At 38.7% G+C, this 17,467-nt stretch overlaps 1 long non-coding RNA gene across 1 annotated transcript; it reads left to right on the top strand.

Annotated features, from left to right (window-relative positions):
• Positions 1 to 12,833: 12,833 nt before the first annotated feature.
• Positions 12,834 to 14,012, top strand: LOC149916264 (uncharacterized). Its single transcript, XR_016470519.1, has 2 exons — positions 12,834 to 13,152; positions 13,801 to 14,012. It is a non-coding gene; the product is annotated as an uncharacterized LOC149916264 (long non-coding RNA).
• Positions 14,013 to 17,467: the final 3,455 nt, after the last annotated feature.

Genomic DNA, 17,467 nt, shown 5'->3' with positions numbered 1-17,467 from the left:
TCCCATTTTAAATAAATGTGTTTAAGCTAGTTGTATTTCATAATTTGTACTTCACCTAAGTAGTGCGATCTGATTCACAGCATTGTTATCCTTACCCAATTCTCCCTCTGAAATTAAATGAAATAGATCATAATTGAAGAGCTTTATCCAGTAGTAAAAAAAACTTAATTTGTTGTTAATATTGAATGCTTCAGTTTTACTTTTATTGACCTTCATTTTAGTACTCTGATTGATATTTCTCTCGCAGTAAAAGCATACACAGCTTACACACAAATGAAGCATGTTGGTTTCTAAACTTATGCTGATCGTCTGCACACCAGCTCTGCTATTTTTCTATTGACCTCACCTCTAGTTGCGTGCAATGCAATGTCACATCCCAAGTTTCAGCTTGAGAGCACAATGTGCATCCAAAATTTGAAACCTGGAAGCACTGATAAGAATTCAGATGCACACAGATTACCTCTTGACAATGACAGAAAAACTTATTCTAGACAGAAACTGTATTTATCGATTTAGATTTGGCCCTGAAATCACTTTGGATGCTTGTAAGGTCAATCAGAACGACCTACCATATGTTTCAATAGCCTTCTGTTCCCTTTCAAATCATTTAATTTTTAGTTATGAAGCTATGGACATATCTACCACTACACTAAGCAATGGCACTCTGTATGCATATGCTTAGAAAAACAAGAAGAAAAATTCATTCACTGTGTCTCCAGTCAGTATACTAAACAAGAAAAACAGTGGAAATAATATAGCACTGCAACAAGAAAACAGTACACTGTAGAATTAATGTTGAACTTCAAAATAAGTATTCTGAGGCAAATAACTTCATGCATACAGACACAGCATGAATTACCCATTCAGCTGAACACTTGAAGATACAGATGACAAAAAGCATCTAATGAACAAAGTATTTAGCAGAGAGGAAAAAAATGAAATATGCTGTGCCTCCAAATAAATAATCTTCAATGCATTAGCAGTTCTTCTTACTTTGGAACTTATTTTATTGTTTCAGCATGCTAAGGAAAGAGAAGGAATATATACAGCTCATGGAATAAATACTAACTTAGTTCCAAGACTAAAGACATACCTGGACTGTAAACAGAAGTAGCAAGAGGTAGCCAAGATTATAACAACAAAACACTGTATTTGTTTAATAGACAAACAATATTATGGCAGTGGTTAGACAGTGACAGAGTTACAAGCTACAGGAAAGTAAATAAATATTATGTCTGTGGAACACAAGGCTTTACTGTCATCTAATGAATTTGTATGTGATAATTGCAGCCAGAACCAAGGTGTGCTTTCACCTCCTACCCTAGCAGAGCCAGCACTTGAAGTTTCAAGACAAAGAAGCAATAGCCATTGCATTCAGCGTATGCAAGGGAATGATTTACTGAATTAGGAAATGATGGACTGAATGAGATGTACAAGGTGAAATAACACTTCCCCAAATACTGGTGGTGGTTTTTTGATTTTAAACAAAATGAGAACAACCACCATATTGTAATTCCTTATTGGTCAGAAAATGAATAAACTATTTTAAAGGTGAAAAAACCCAAGAAATAAATGAAAAAATTAAGAACAGCAAACATTAATTGCGTAACTGAAATAATAAAGAAGAGCTTTTGTTTTAAATTAATGCACTTATCCAGTTTCTGAAATATCATTTGACATTTAATTCCAATCATTTGTGAACTATTGATTAAATTAGCGCTCAAACTTTGATACTCAAGCAAATTACAAAATTCTACTTTAAGAGACTACTAGTAGCTTCCTGCAGGTCACTATTAGCACTGCAGCCTCTTAGGAAAATACCTTGATGCCACCAGCCCCCATTCCAAAGGGTTGCAATGCACCGCTTCTGACAAACTCTTCCAGTTACCCCTAGTTGAGAAGGCATGCATATTGACTATACTGCAGGAGACTTGTTCACAAAAGCAGCCTTTTCAGACTTCCTTTTACTGCAGAGCACCCTAGATCACCCAACGATCTGGTAAAATGCGAGTCTAGCCTTGTAAAACATAGGTTGGATTGCTCTAATTTATGCCAACCAGATTGGCCCCTTGGGGACCCATTCTACCAGGAGGGGATTATTGGACAGCAGACCAGTACAACTACTGGTATACCAAAACAGCTCACAGTCCGTGAACTTGCTTTATAGTGGTCTTATCCACAAGTGGGAAAAGAAAATTCACTTCTGCTAAAGATCCATCCCAAGCCCTTCGATTTGCAGCTAATGTTAGTTGAAGAGACTAAAAATATTTCATTACCAAAGTGTTTTTCCTATTCTACCCTTTCATACTCAGCATTCAGTTTAGTCAAATGTGCATACAGGTGATTTGTTTAAAGCTTCTGCTACAAAGTTAAGGAGAAACTGCATGTAAGTTTTCCAGAATGACATCTTTATCAAACAAGGCCACATATTTAGGCCTGGAAGTACTAACAGCTGTACCTAAGTGAATGTTATTAAGAAAGGAAATAACGAATTGGGAAGTATTTGAAGTTCTGACCTTTCACCCCAAAGACTATGATTCAAGCTAACCCTGAAGACCTGACTATGATCTATCAATGATTTCTGGTTTAGATTTCCAATAGTTAATTTGTTTCATGCTGAGAGAGGTTGCATGATATGGTTTAAGAACTAGGCTATTAGTAATGGGACATCAGTTATTTCTGTAAAATCATGCACACAGACTTGCCTTAAGCACTGAATAAAGCAGTGATACAACCACACATAACAAAAATAGAACACTCTAGTGCTTACTGAATTGACAAGCAGATTTGAATTTTAAGAATCAGTTATGCTGATTCCCTCCTGTCCCCAGTGGAGAAGTCTTGAGTGAACAAGCAACGTGAGAATTACTGGACTTAATGCCATAAAAATTAAAACAACATCTGATGAGTTTACAAGTAATGGAGACTTGAAAGCCCACCATTATATCTTTTAAATGTGTTGCTCTATTAGCAATGCATCTCATTTGTTAAATGGGTGACATCACTCAGTATAACTGAAATATAGCAGGCACCTATTTTAAATGAAATAATTTTTTGTCTTCACAAGCAACGAAGAACATTCCCTCCGAATGGGGGAAAAACGCTTGAGGAGCCAGAGTTCATGGGATTGTTTGGGGTGTGACAGTATTGCTATGATGCTCTGGGGTCCCCACCTTTCTTAACAATTGTATAAAGTCTACAAGCTTTATTCATGCAATTCATTTGATTTCCATTTAAACTGAACAGATATTGTTCCTCCATTTTCCTCTAATCCAGATACCAAGTAAATATGTAAATGTCTTTGGCCACATCACACAAAATTCACAAATCTAAATACAATTGCCAAGATGAAGCAATGGTGTCTCATGAATGCTTTTGTCCTTTTAACTGTTGTTTGAGAACAATCTTGAAATGAAAAGGAGAGGTTATTACACTTGGACAACCTTAATTCTTTAGGGAAAGATGCACAGTTTAATAACACAAGCCAGCCATCTGCTGCTCCTGAGGTCTGCATGCAGATGGAGTAGCCTTGCAATTCTGTCACCCTCTGAGCAAGTTCAGAGACAGAAGATATCTTCTGTATGGCTGTGAAAATACCCTGCCAGGACATAATCCCTTCTCACCATCAGCATGGTCACAAGAAGCAGAGGGACTCTGTGGGGGTCCCTGCTGTGAACCACTGCAGTGCACCCTTCTCTAGCATGGCTGTATCTAGGCTCCAATATTAAAATAAAAATTAAAGAAGAAATCAGAATAAATTGGGTATTCTTTTAATTCCATGATTAAAGCTGCTTATTATGCATCTGGGTTTAACATGCAAGTGTCCATATGGCTAACCACAACAGCTGTGAATGGAAGGTTACAGAACAGACATATACCTGTTTTCTTACAGATTTGGGGGGGAGCTACAAGGAAAGTAGATGATAACTTTAAGCCCAAACATGCTGCATAGATCAGCATACAGGAATCAACAAAACAAAAAACTGTGACATGTTCTGGAGAGTACCCCAAAAAAGGGCCACAGAGATGATGTAGAGACTAGATTTTCTGCTATGAGGAAAGGCTGAGAAGTGCAACAATTCAGTCTAGAAAAGAGAAAGCTGGGAGGAGTCTCATCGATGTCTATAAAAATCTGAAGAACGGACACAGGGGATAGAACTAAGCTCTTTTCAGTGGTGCTCTGTGGCAAGACAAGAGGCAATGATCAGAAACCAAAACATGGAAAGTCCCATCCAAACATCAGAAATCACTTTTTGATAAAAACAACAGCAAAAAAAAAAAACAAAAAAACACCACAAAAATCCACCATACCTAGAATTCCCAGTACTATGAAGGTGTCCAAGTATTGAGATGGGGCACCGAGAGAGGTTGTGAAATCTCCCTTGGACATCTTCAAAAAACATTCGGACAAAGTTCAGAGCAACCTCCTCTAGGTGGTCCTATTGAACACACAGTGGTTGGACCAAATGACCTCAAGCTGTCCTTTCTGGACTCCACCACTCTGTGACAATCACTCAGCCTGTTCTCCAAACCTCAATTTAGTATGAGAGTCCTCAGCAAGAACACAATTCTAGCAATTCTAAAAATAATACATGAAATCCTTGAGCAAGATCGAATTTTATATTCATTAGGAATTCTGTTCTTGTGAACAGAACATAATGAATGTAAGAACAGAGTCTCTTTTAGATGCAAGATTCAGAAATTTCTTATCTGGTGAGGCATTGCAAGTTTACCCATATAGCCTTCCAGAGTTTTTTGTTACTAACATTTCCAACCCACGTACATCCAGCACACAGATCATACACAATATGTAGGCTATAAATATAAAAAGGCTTAATTGTAGTTTTCCTGAAAGCTCTCAGCTGGAGTCAGCATGCATTTCTGAGAACACGAGAGCTGAGGATCACAGCCTCACTCCATTTCCCCTTCCTATAGATTTCTCACAGACATTTCAGAAACATTTTTTCAGCAGGTTCATACAAATTCTGAACTTTCTGTACCAAGTCCGTACCTCTGCTTGTGGAGCTGCCAAGTTTCCAACCAGCAGTGACTCTTGTTGAGAGTGGTAAGGGAGTAAGAAATCAGTTTTTTTTTTTCCCTTTCCCCTCACACTTCTACATTAGTATGTATTACCTTGTTTAATACATTGCTCAAATGCGAAGAAATTGAGGAATGTCAAACTTCTCTAGAAAACCAAAAAGAAAGGGAAGAATACGATATTCTCCTCTACAATGTTTGGCTAGCTAACATCAAATAAAGATGACCATAATAATGCCAGCTTCAAACCTGAACTAACTGAGGTAACGTAAGGATCCATGATATTTAAACTTCTGTTTGTTGGAACTTTTCTCTAATCCTTAGAGTTATTTTGTAAAGCAGTTTTGGAACGTACTATTGTATTTCCCTTTGCTTTGTTTGAAACAAAAAAGTGTGATTCTCCCTTTTCAAATGTGAATGTCAAGCAATGTCACAGTGTAGCAGATCAACTGCAAGACTTTAAACAATTGCTGCATACAACACTATAATCGGAGGCATTTCTCTGTGAATTATCAAATAGAAAATTGTGAACCAAGCTGGTTATAGAATAGCAAACACAGGGGTTCAGAAAGCAATGGGAGCTAGTGAAAAAGTAGCAATTAAACACTTCCCTAGCCACATGACAAAGCACTGAAACTGCACATTCCTGGAGATCTGGGGAAGAACTAAAAACTTCTCTTTGCTTTGTGCCATTGCCATTCTGTAAAGTGCTGATGATTATCGTTGCCTCCTGTAGACTGGAGCAGTATGAACTTCATCTGACATTCTGAGCTAGTTTCCTCAGTCAATATTACCACTGAATGGGACCCATTGATCAACCAAGTGAAGCGGCAAAGGAATGGATTCCAGCTTGAGAAAAATTCACCTGGGAAACCACACTTCTGGCTCAACCTGGCCTGGCAAAGCTGAATTCTCTGCAGTTTGACTACGTTACACCCACAGCTTGCACAGCAAATAAATTTCAGGCAACTACAATTTAGATTTAGCGGTATGCTAAAGTTAAAATAGCTTCCAGACAACAGTTTCACTTAGTGAAGTCACTAGCTGAAGCTCGGACTGGGCAAAGTGAGCCAGTTATATGTTCTGATATTGGCTTGTAGTTAAATAAAAGTCTACTTAATTATGGCCTTGCCAGAAGCTTGACTTCCTAATGTGAGGTTGGTAGTGGTTGCTCTAACTTCTCTCATCTTTTGATTTACCACAGTTTAATAGAGGAGAAAAATAGATATTGAGACAATGGAGAGGAAAGGAAGGGTGTTGTGGCATTGGAAGAGGGTGCCCAGAGAAGCTTCGGGCACCTCATCCATAGGGGTGTTCAATGCCAGGCTGCATGGAGCTTTAGGCAACTTATTCTAGTGGGAGGTGTCCCTGCCAATGGCAGCTGTTAGAACTACATTGTCTTTAAAGTTCCTTTCAACCTGATTCTATGGTTGGGTATGAAGCCAAGGATGGAGCTGTACCCTTGCTGATTCAGCAGTGCTTGCAGTGGTCGAAGTACCTTCATGAACAAGGACTTCTCTTTGTAATAACTGTTCTGCCTTACAAAGACAGTAAAACTTTTCCATCATTGTGATACACACGACTTGCTTCTTCAAGCATCAGAAAAACATCTGTAATAAATCACCACATAGAGTTCCTTTAAGGAAATAAAGTATAGTGAACTAAAGCTGAATTTAGGATAATGGTGGAAAGCCAAGAAATGGAAGTAGTAGTTACATAGCTCAAACTATTGCATCCCTTTCTGTAGCTGAAAGTATGCTATAATCATTCATCAGTAACATAAGAATTTTTATTGCTTTCCTGCTGCAACTAACTTTGAAGATGTCTGCAGATGACCAAGAGCTGCTCTCAGGTAAAGCTTGTTATTCGTATCCCACTGAAATGCATTGTATGCTATTTATTATCAGCTAATCAAATGAACATTTCTTCCCTAAATCTCAAATTTTATCCGTACAAAAGAAAGTTTTCATTTGACTTCTGTACACAGGGGAAAGATTTCAAGTATTATAAACATGGTAGGCCCCCCAGCTATAACAGAAACTGAAAAAGCTATTTCTGTACAACATTCATGACGCTTTTTTTTTTTTCCTTTTTGTTTAGGTTACTGCATTGCCTTCATCATCAGTGCATTTAAACTCTTTGCATCAGTCTGTTTAGTGACATGAATAACTTGCCACATGTGGTTGGCTCCTCTGAGTATCTCCAAGGAGAGAAGACAGTTTATGCGAGACATAGCTCATTTATGACATTTACAAGTACTGTCAAGGGTAACAATTTTCTGTTAGCACAAGCTCTAAAATACTCTTTTTTTAAAAAGAAAAAAAAAATCAAGATTACTTATTATCATCTTGGTTTCAGAAAATTCAAACTAATTTACAATCATGTCCATTATTTCAAAGAAATTCCTGAAGCCACAACTGGCTCCTCAGAATCAGATGAGACAAACTAATTTTATCTTTACAGGTTTCTCATGCTGTAGTAATTGCAGGAACCACCTCTACATAAAAATACATAGTTATCCACATCTACAGACTACTTAAACATTGCTAATGTTATGCAATTGACAGTACATGCACCATACAGGAGCCCAAACTCTACCTAGGGGGCCCAGATCCTGTTATCTGACTGTTTCAAGTCAAAACTCTGTGGCACTGCTTTCATCCAGAGAAATATTTAAAGAAAACACATTTCAATGTGTGGGGCACTTTATTCAAATCTGAAGGCAACTGGTGACAGAAACACCCTAGAAGATTGATATGGTTTGAAGCATGTTATGTATGGCTTTGCTGTTCAACTTGCAAGTAATTTGTAAAGCCGGTCCGTCCTGACTATGAAACATTGTATCAGTGTGATTGGAATCAATAGTTCCTGCACTGTCATTTGTCACATATTTACAAGCCTGAAAAATAGTTCATTTTGTCCTGATCCTATAACTCAAAAGATTGAATCAGAACCCTGGAGGGATCTTCGAGCACAACACATTCATTACTGGTCACTGGTCTTTGGTGACGCTATGGTCGTCACACCAAGAGGAGAATGCAACTTCACATTAAAGTAGGGTGCCTGTGCATGTGATACCTGCTAAAGAATATTTCAGGCCTGTTGTTAAGTTGTATCTGATTTACTGTAGCTAATTTAAAAGTTACTTGTATTTTAGTTTGCTTTTCAGTTTTTGTCTCTGTCATTAGAGGACCTTTCAGAATTTTGTGTTTTTAAACACATTCCAACTATCGCAGAATTTTTAAGGAGCAAATGTGAGCCATGAAATAGTCCAACTTGCATTTTCTCTTACAATTTTAACTACAAACTGTACGTCTCCTCCTGACGCACTCTGGAAGCACGACCCAAAACTGAATTTCTCATTACCTCTTCCAGACTGAAAATCATCCATTGATTTAAGCAAGCAATAGTCCAGCTTACCAATTCATTGTCATGAGGTAGCCCATTTTCCCATAGGAACAATGTTAGATCCCCTGCACAGACATCTCCACTCTATGAACTGTCAGGATTTCTATATATCAACTGTGATCAGCAGGCAGAGGGATTCTGCGCTAAACCTTGCTCAAAGCTGGACACAGACACGCTGTACAACTGTCTTGCCCTTCTATTACTGTTCAGCCTGGAAACTGCCCTCTGCCCTTCTTTCTGCCCCAGTGGAGTTGGGATCAGAAAGCAGAGCCCCTTAGATGAGGACATATCTTCCCACCCACTCCCACATCTATCCAGTCAAACAGCATCCAGTACAGAAGAAGCAGGACACTGGTTTCCCCAGTCCTCTCATATATTTCATATTGGGGAGCAAAAAAAAAGAAAAAAAGCTGGAAAAGAGAAAATCAGCATATTCAATAATGTGAATACCAAGGTTATCAAAATATGACAGGCAACTTTAAAGAAGCCTGTGCTTGATTACTTTATGCACATATGGTCTGCACATGCACATATGGCCTAGGGTGAAAACCCTCAAGTGTTATGTAGTTTTCTGGCAAACCAGCTTTTCTGGCAAAATGGTAATTATTTAAGAATATTCAATGAGATTTAGTAATTGAAACATAAAGCAGCAAGTCAAAGCATCACTTACATCTGGGCAAAAGGCAAAGTATTATAGCCAAGATCCGATCTAAAACAAGTCCAACATTTGGTACTGACAAAGAATTCAGTCACTGATTCATCCAAAACTCACTAGAAACAGTCATCTCCTCCAATTAGCAAATACATCAAACAAGGTCACTTTGCAGATTATTTAGCTTAAGAAGAACCTAAGTTACAGTAACTCTGCTTCTCAGCTGATGTAACACCTAAGCGTGAACAAAGGTAATATCAGAAGAGGCTGGATTAACAGAACCAAAAATACAATCACAGAAGGGAAGAAAAAAAGGAAGTGTTACTTCACTTCTGACTAGTAACTGATATTCTACAAAAAAACAAGCAATGTTTCCACTGGTAGCTTGAAGGAAAAAAGAGCCTCTTAGTGCTGTGAACCATGAGTACCTGATAGTCACTGCTGGAACTGCTTACATGAACCAACATCAGGGACAAAACCAATCCTCTACTTTTCTGGCTGCAACTACTAGAATACATTTTGAACTATGGTACACTTTGAACATCCCCTTAAAAAATGCTTACAAATTCAGTTGTAACCATCACCCTGGTTTTCAAATTTTAGTTGTTGTAATCAGTAGGGTACATAAAGCTGTATAACATTTTTACAGTATGCTATATAACTGAAGTAGTTTTTTGAGCGTCAAAAGGAAAAAAGCAGAAGTTTTCACACCAAAGTTCAACAGAAAGCAGAACAACAACCATGACTGCTCACACAAATTTCACTCTTGCATTTTCACAGATGGGGGTAGGTTACACTGAACAAAAGTGAAGCAAGTCAAAACTCCCCACAAACTCCTGACTAAAGGAAGGATGACAAGGAACCAATGCCACCTTCATGCTCTTATTGAACAGTGTGAATTCCCCAGCTTTAGAAAGGAGTGGAAATTTAAAAAAAAAAAAACAACCATCAGGAAAACTGCGTTTGCAATTTTAAGCCCCCTGATTTCCTCCTACCTCAGCCTTTTACCCTGCCTTTGTGTAATGTTATAGTGCAATACAAAGCTCAGCAATAATAGCAGAGTAGCAAAGTCCTAGTGAGCCCAAGAGCAGCAGTTGTGGATGCAGAAACAAAATAAAAAGTCTGCTTACCCTTAGAAGGCCTCAGGTATGCAGAAATCTCCAGCAAGATACCCTTGCCTCTACTGCCAACCTTTAAATCAGGTCTGGGAAGGAGTGGATCCTGGCTGCATCCATTCTGGTCTCTCAGGTGCATTGAATTGCATTGCGTACACCTGAGCTTCTCTGGGTTGGTCCTGCCTTCCCATCAGGTGCTTAATCACTGGTTCAAGCCATGTCATAGTATTTCTGCTACAGTTTATTTATTTATTAGCTCACTAAAGCATTTCTCCCTGTTGGTTCTAAATATTTTCAGCACAACAGCATATATCTGCTCCTACCACAACACCAATATCTTTCCTTTAGAAGACCTTTTTCTTGTAAAATCTCCTCAGCAATATTTTCAGACTAATACCAGCACTATACTGGCACCAGATCCTTCCTAATTAATTCATGAAAGTTATCAGCTTACTACTTGTAGCTGCCTTTTGAATTTACCTTTAGAATCTTCATCTCCACACTTGATGGTGAAATTCTTCTTGCAACATACTTCATGTCTCTTTTGCTCTGCTTTTGTTTTCTTTTTAATCTCCAAGCACCTGCACTTGCCCAGTCCCTTCTCCAGAACTCCACAATTCCTCTTCTCTTACAGCCCCTTCTATTTTTTGTTGTTGTTGTTGTCAATTTTCAAACAAGCTCCTGTAATCCTTCAACCCAAGGCCATCTATAAGGTTGAGCTTTCTCCTTTTGCTTTCTCCAGACATAACAGAGCAAGCTCCAGAAAAAAAATGTTACCAAATATTAGTTGCAAACATTTACAGATGCTAACATACTTCTAGAGCAAGAGGTAGAAGAGTCGTTGTGAAATACAGACAAATCTCTGTTAATTCTGCAAAATACCCGCCATACTTTGTTTTGCACCAACAATGCTGATTTCTTCAAAAAACACATTATGTCTGCATTGTAAGTTCTTTTTATTGCAAATGAAGCAAGAATGGAGTGCTAGGATGCAGCCTATTTGATATTTAGAGATCAGATGAATCAAACTTCCCTTTCAAGTCTGACTATATGCAGTTACATGCTAGTAGGTAACATGGCTTCCAAGCCACAGCAGGCTTCCAAATACTACGTAATCAGTAGTAGACACATAACAATCAAATTCAGACCTAATAGGTCACAGGAATAGAACTGAATAAACAACAGGGTATCTACAGTGCTCGAGTTTTTTGAAGTTAATTTTATGCTTCTAATGATGTTCCAAGACTCAAAATCCAACTAAGCAGCCCTTGCTCTGTGCTTTCATTCCCCTTCAAACCACACTTGTGCATCTCCTTCTTGTATCACTTGTTATTTATAAGGTCATAGACCTTAATAGGGTTTAAAGTCCATAAGCTTTTTTTAATCATTACTTGTGTTAATCTGCACACTTCCTAATTCTTCATCTGTTACCCATAAACATCTGATGCAGTTTAAGTAAATCTCCACCCTCTTCATTTGTAAAACCAGATGCAAAACAGTTAATATATCTGCTGTTTAATATCTTAACCCTTAATCCATACCACAGTATCAACCCTTAAGATGATCTGTTTTTTAAAATATTTCTCTTTCAACTTTACAGCAACCAAGAACCACAGCAACAGGTGAAATGGTTTGCTTTAATTACACGCAATTGCTTCTGACTATTCTTGCCTCTACTACTTATAAAGCAGCCAAAAAAGCAAAATGAAGTAACCAAAAATGAGTGATGCTGAAGCTAGAAATTTAGGGACAAGGTCACTTTCTCTACATTTCTAGTACATTCTCTATGTTCTTCAATATTTTCCCTCTGCACTTTCAACATTAGTTATTGTTTTTCCTTACAGAGTTGCATGTTCCCTCAGTCCATAGGGATACAGTAATAACATCCAAAACACAGGAGAGCACCCACAGCATGTGCCAGTTCTCTTACCTGTACCTCAGCTGCTCTCCCCAGACAGCTCAGCAGGTACCACCCACCACTTCAGCTTCAAGTGTCCTTATGCAGTCTGTCACAGAAAGGCGCAAGGTGCCTTTTATCCATCTTCTTTTGTCAGCATGGCTCCTTGAAGTATTTCTTTTTCTGTCCCAGAGTCATTATGTCCACTATAGAAAGCTCATATGTTACATGGATAGAGCTCTGCAGCACAGAGGAAACAAGAGGCCGCTGCTCACTTCAGTCACGATGGCCTCCTGGGAAGATGAATAGCCCAGGCTGTGGCAGGAGCAAGTGGGAAAAGCTGAGTTTACACAGCCTTCTGGAGCAAGTCCATTAGATTTTTCACATGAGGACACAACAACCACTCTTTGCTTATGGAAAGAGGTAAGAGCAGGATCCATGTATGTGGAGCAGCAGTCCTCTCCATTTTGTGGGGTGAGGCAGCTGCACGCAGTGCATGCTAATTCTTTTCCCATGGCCCAAATCAGTGCCACCTGAGGAAGAGGTTCCTATTACTGAGAATATTTAAGGTTTTCTCTAACAGCTCAGTCAGGATTTGTCACAGCACTTGTGCAGTCTCTCTTAAAACCAGCAGATGAAACAAGCCCAGCTGCTGCTGCTGCTGCTGCCAGCATAGAGCTTTCCAGTGCTCCTTCTCCCCTCCTCCAAAGATGAGGTGATTTGAGGCCTGCCCAAGCACACACTGCTCGCTATGTGCTCTACCTCAGCACAGGGCCTCAGGCTGGGTGCTTTTAGTTCCCTCAGAGAGGCTGTGGTGCAGAGGCGGGAGGTTGAGCCAGGGCTGAGTCATTGCTGGATACTAACAAGGCTGAGGCAGGGCAAGCTGACACAAAGAGCCGAGCTGGGGGAGAGGAGATGCTGAGAGGACCTGGTTAGGGCCACCCAGATGTGGTGGTGCCCCCAGCATTGCCATGCTCACAGTTCACCATCCACACCATCCCACAGGCCTCAGTGTGTGTGCCGGCACAGGTGTGGGCCTCCAGGTGAGCACAGTGAATGTATTTAGCTAACCTTAATCATTTTACTTTACTGGGGCTTTAAGAAGTGATTCTTTGTAAAACATTTGATGTTTAGGGATATGTTATTGAGGGGATTCCACCTGTGCCTACAGGTGAGGTTGATCAGCACCCAACCAGTAGTGGCCATCTCACCGAAGCACACTTTCCTGTGTGATATGATACAGAATTTTCTGCTCTACCTTCTTTGGGAGGATGAAGCTTTTTAACATCCAATTCATCATCATTATAGGACAATATGAGCAGCTGTTGCAACATCACTGTTAAAACTGCTGATGATATGGGTTTTTATACTCTGCATGCTCAGAAATAATTTCATTTTCCACAGACTGATCTCTTATTTGGGGTCGCCCAGTACTAAAATAAGTAAGTAGAAGAAAAAAAACATTAAATTTGTCTGAAATTGCCAAGAAACACAAGAGGTTCTTGACGTGAGAAGCAGTAAAAATCTACTCACACATACAAATACAATGCCATCAATTCTTGACACAAGAAAGGAAATATTAATGCTGTTGGTTACAAATAGCTTTCCAGACTTATTACAGACATAAAACCACCTACATCTTCTCCATTGAAATTTGATTTCGCTAACATCTGATCTGTTTGTTTGGACAGGATATGCTTGCACTAGAGGAGCAGCCTGGCAATGATCTCCAATGGCACAGATGCATCTATATGAAACTTCATTTTGTGAAGAAGCCCAACATTCACATAATTCATCAAATCACAGGTAGTTGACAGATCTTAACAATGGCAATCATACAGCCAGACAGCCAAGGAGCTGACATCCCCCAAGAAAGATAACGCTAACCTGTGAGTAAGATGCATTACTTATCTCAGTACTTTCAGTCAGTGTGACCAGTTTTCTTTTTTAGTAGCTCTAATGATGATTTCCTATTCTTCACATTTTTGGAAGATTGTACAATTATTAAATAATAACAAAAACAGTGGCACTGCTGCCCTCTCTCCACAATCTGTCCATAAGGAGAGGAAGAATTTGACTGGGTTGGAATAATGAGAGGAGGTTGAGACTGCAGCCCTTCCTGACTTTAGATTCTGGTCACAAGCAACCCCTCAAGGGTGCCAGCAAGGTGTATTTCGTCTGCACTTATTGAGCCTCCATAATTTTCTTGTGACCACAGTGATAAAGCTGTGATCACTGTCATCATGGGATAATTACACATAGCTTGATGCTTGATACTTGCTGTGGGATGTCTAGTATTTGCAGAGGTAAAGAAAGGGTTTTCTTGAGATGACCAGATAGAAAAAATACCTGCTTGATTTTAACCTTCCGTCACAACATCAATAAAAACAAAGCCAGTTGGACTCAAATCTAAATTTGATAATGTGCCCTAACTGCACGACATTTTTTTATGGGTAGAAGTTGTGGTAATGAATCAAGTGATCTGTGGCCAAGTGGGAAGGTAAGGAGCTGTGGTCAATAGGCAGTGCTAAATGTTATGGCTAAATGAATGGCTAAACTTGGGGTTTGGGAAAAGGGCTTGATGGATTTAAGTTTGTGTCCAATTAAGGTCAAAATATGCTATAAAGCTTTCAGTTCAATGAGACTACATAGAACTTTGGGAAGCACTTGCTTCATTTATCTGCTTTCCAGAGGAGGTCAAGCATCATGGCAAAGCCTCACATTATATGCATTAGTACTTACCACACCCCTGATCACTGCTCCCACAGATCTAGATTTACTGAATACAAGATAGTTCAGTGGAGGTGGGAGTTCTCTCTTGAGTTTTGGTAGCCAGAGAGGACACAACTGGGAATACAAAAGTCAGAGCTTGGAAAGCAATTTGTCTTCATGAAGTAGTAAATCAGTGAAAAAAACTATGGTGAACAAAGCAAGTAAATGTGTACTCCATAGCAATAATGCACCTTATGACACCTGAGAAAGCAAAATAGATATGCCAGTCACACATAAAATGTGTAAGACAGATGACAGAGTTGAGTCAACAAGACACTGATTGCAGATGGAGAAAAGGAAAATTTAGCCAAATACGGAGGGCAGAACAAATAATTTCACAGGTCTGTTACGAGATTGACATGTATAAAATTCCACTGCAGCCTGCATTTACCTGTTAGTAAAAGAGTGGTTTCCAGATCTTAAAGAGCTAGTTCTCAGAAAGGATTTTGACATGAATAGGAAGTAAGTAGAAAACAAGAAGAAATGAAGAAAAACTAGTTAATGCTGAACTCTGTTACAGGAGTTAAATGATGGCTTACTCTTGTAGCCATCATCCCTGTATTATTTAAGTGCTTCTATTTTGTGACTGGAAGTAGGGAAGAGTAACTCCCTGTGGTAGTTGGGTTTATTAACTCCAAGACCTCAGGAACAATTTGTGACAAAGCCAGCATGTGCATTAAGGCTTGCTTAGCTCCCAGGCAATGGTTTTTTTTTCAAGATTAGGTTTCTAAACCCAAGGAAACGAATCTGACACTTATCTTCCTGTTTCCCTCTGCTTTTCATTCTTCTTTGGGAGTTTGCATTTCCCGTGTACTCATATTGCTTGCAGAGTAGTTTGCCTTTTGTACAACGGGGAGACAGTCAAACGCTTTTTACAGTACTGGCAGTCTGTTAGTCAGGTTGCCTCTTTGAATCGGAACTATTAGAAATGGTATATCTTTATTGCTGTTAAGACACTTCTCTCCAGCACTAGGTCAGTGATAAAGGTGAGATATATCTTAGAACCTTAAAATTAGTAAGCCTTAGATGCAGGATTTCATGGGTTAATTTTCATGTAAATCTCACCCAACTGCAACACTGTGGTGTTCATTAATAACACATTATTAGGTTTCTCATGAGTAAATCATAACATCAGATAGAGGTGAAGTATTTCTTTCCCCAACACTCCTTTTAACATTCACCAAACACATTCAAAGGGGCCTAACACTCCTGCTTATACAAGATTCCCCACTTTAATATTTGTCACCTGACTATTCACAGTGGGGATTTTGATACAAATAGTGATGCTAAACAACACACATGTTTTAAATAGAGACATGTGCTCCCAACAGAGTTGCAGCTAGGAAGCTGCAGAGAGCATGTTAACTGAATTTTTATAAGCACATATCTCAGCTGAACAAATAATACAAGGTCAGTTATCTACTCTTTCTGAATGCCCTCAGTCTTCTACATTAACCACTTACAGTTCAAATCACATCTGCAGTTTCAGTGTCTGTGTGCACAGCAGCTCACTCTCTCCTCATGTATCAGGCTGTAGCACACTGATACATTTTGTATTAAAGTGGATTAAGCAATTTAGTGAAAGCATTTCTTCCCACCAAAATATGACATACGATTCATGAATTTGAAATAGTTTTAGCAAATTAATTGGTTAAAAAAAAAAAATCTTGAAAAAAAAAGGAAATGATAAAAAAGTGAAAGTCAGGCACTTAAATAAATCTTTGACGTGCAGACAAGTGATAAAAGCCTGCAAATCACCTCAATAAAAAAAGTCTGTATCCACATTTTAACTGAAAAAAACAAAAACAAACAAAAAACCAACAAAAAGTACAAACCAGTTTATGTTTTTCATCCCAGCTCTTGTTTCTTGGTGTCCAATCTGTGATGATGTAACGCTTCAGTGTACAAGCTCAGTCCTGGGCCTCTCCTAATAGGAACTGCCAAATATGCCAAATAGTGGCAATTATGTGATAGCTATGTGATGTGGACCATTGCCCATTAGGGACACATCTTTGACAACCAAACTGATTTACCTCAGGACCCGAGGATGGATTATACAGTGATTCCAAGTACAAAGGCATCTGCTGTTAAAACAGTTTAATCACTACTATAAACATAAATACAGATTGAAAATTGCATCCTCTTAGGGTTGATTTAAAGGATACAAAATACCTTGAAAATCATGACTTTTGGCTCAAACCTGAAAAACTGGAAACCCTGATTTTTATTGCTAATGTAATATTTATATACCTTTTTATATTAATATCCAATGGGAAAATAATAAAACAATTATTAAATGGGCAAGATACTTACTTCTTGCCCTCTTTATTGAGGTTATTATTAAATTACAGATCTTTATTTTCTTCTCACTTGCAAAAAACCTCAACATCCCAGAACTCAGCCATGGACTGCTGTACCAGTGATCCTTACTGAATGCATTCTGGGTTTTCTAGTTGTCGCATATGTTTAATTTAATTACAATTAATGAGTTACAATTTACCCTAAGGGAAAACTAGCTTTTGTTGACAAAGAAGTGTTTAGTGAGTGGCATTCAAATTCATGACCTAGACCTCAAATTAACAAGCT

This window comes from Phasianus colchicus, chromosome 12 (assembly GCF_987193195.1).
Source record: "Phasianus colchicus chromosome 12, bPhaCol1.hap1.1, whole genome shotgun sequence".
Lineage (NCBI taxonomy): Eukaryota > Metazoa > Chordata > Aves > Galliformes > Phasianidae > Phasianus > Phasianus colchicus.
This window is presented reverse-complemented; position numbering and strand designations above follow the sequence as displayed.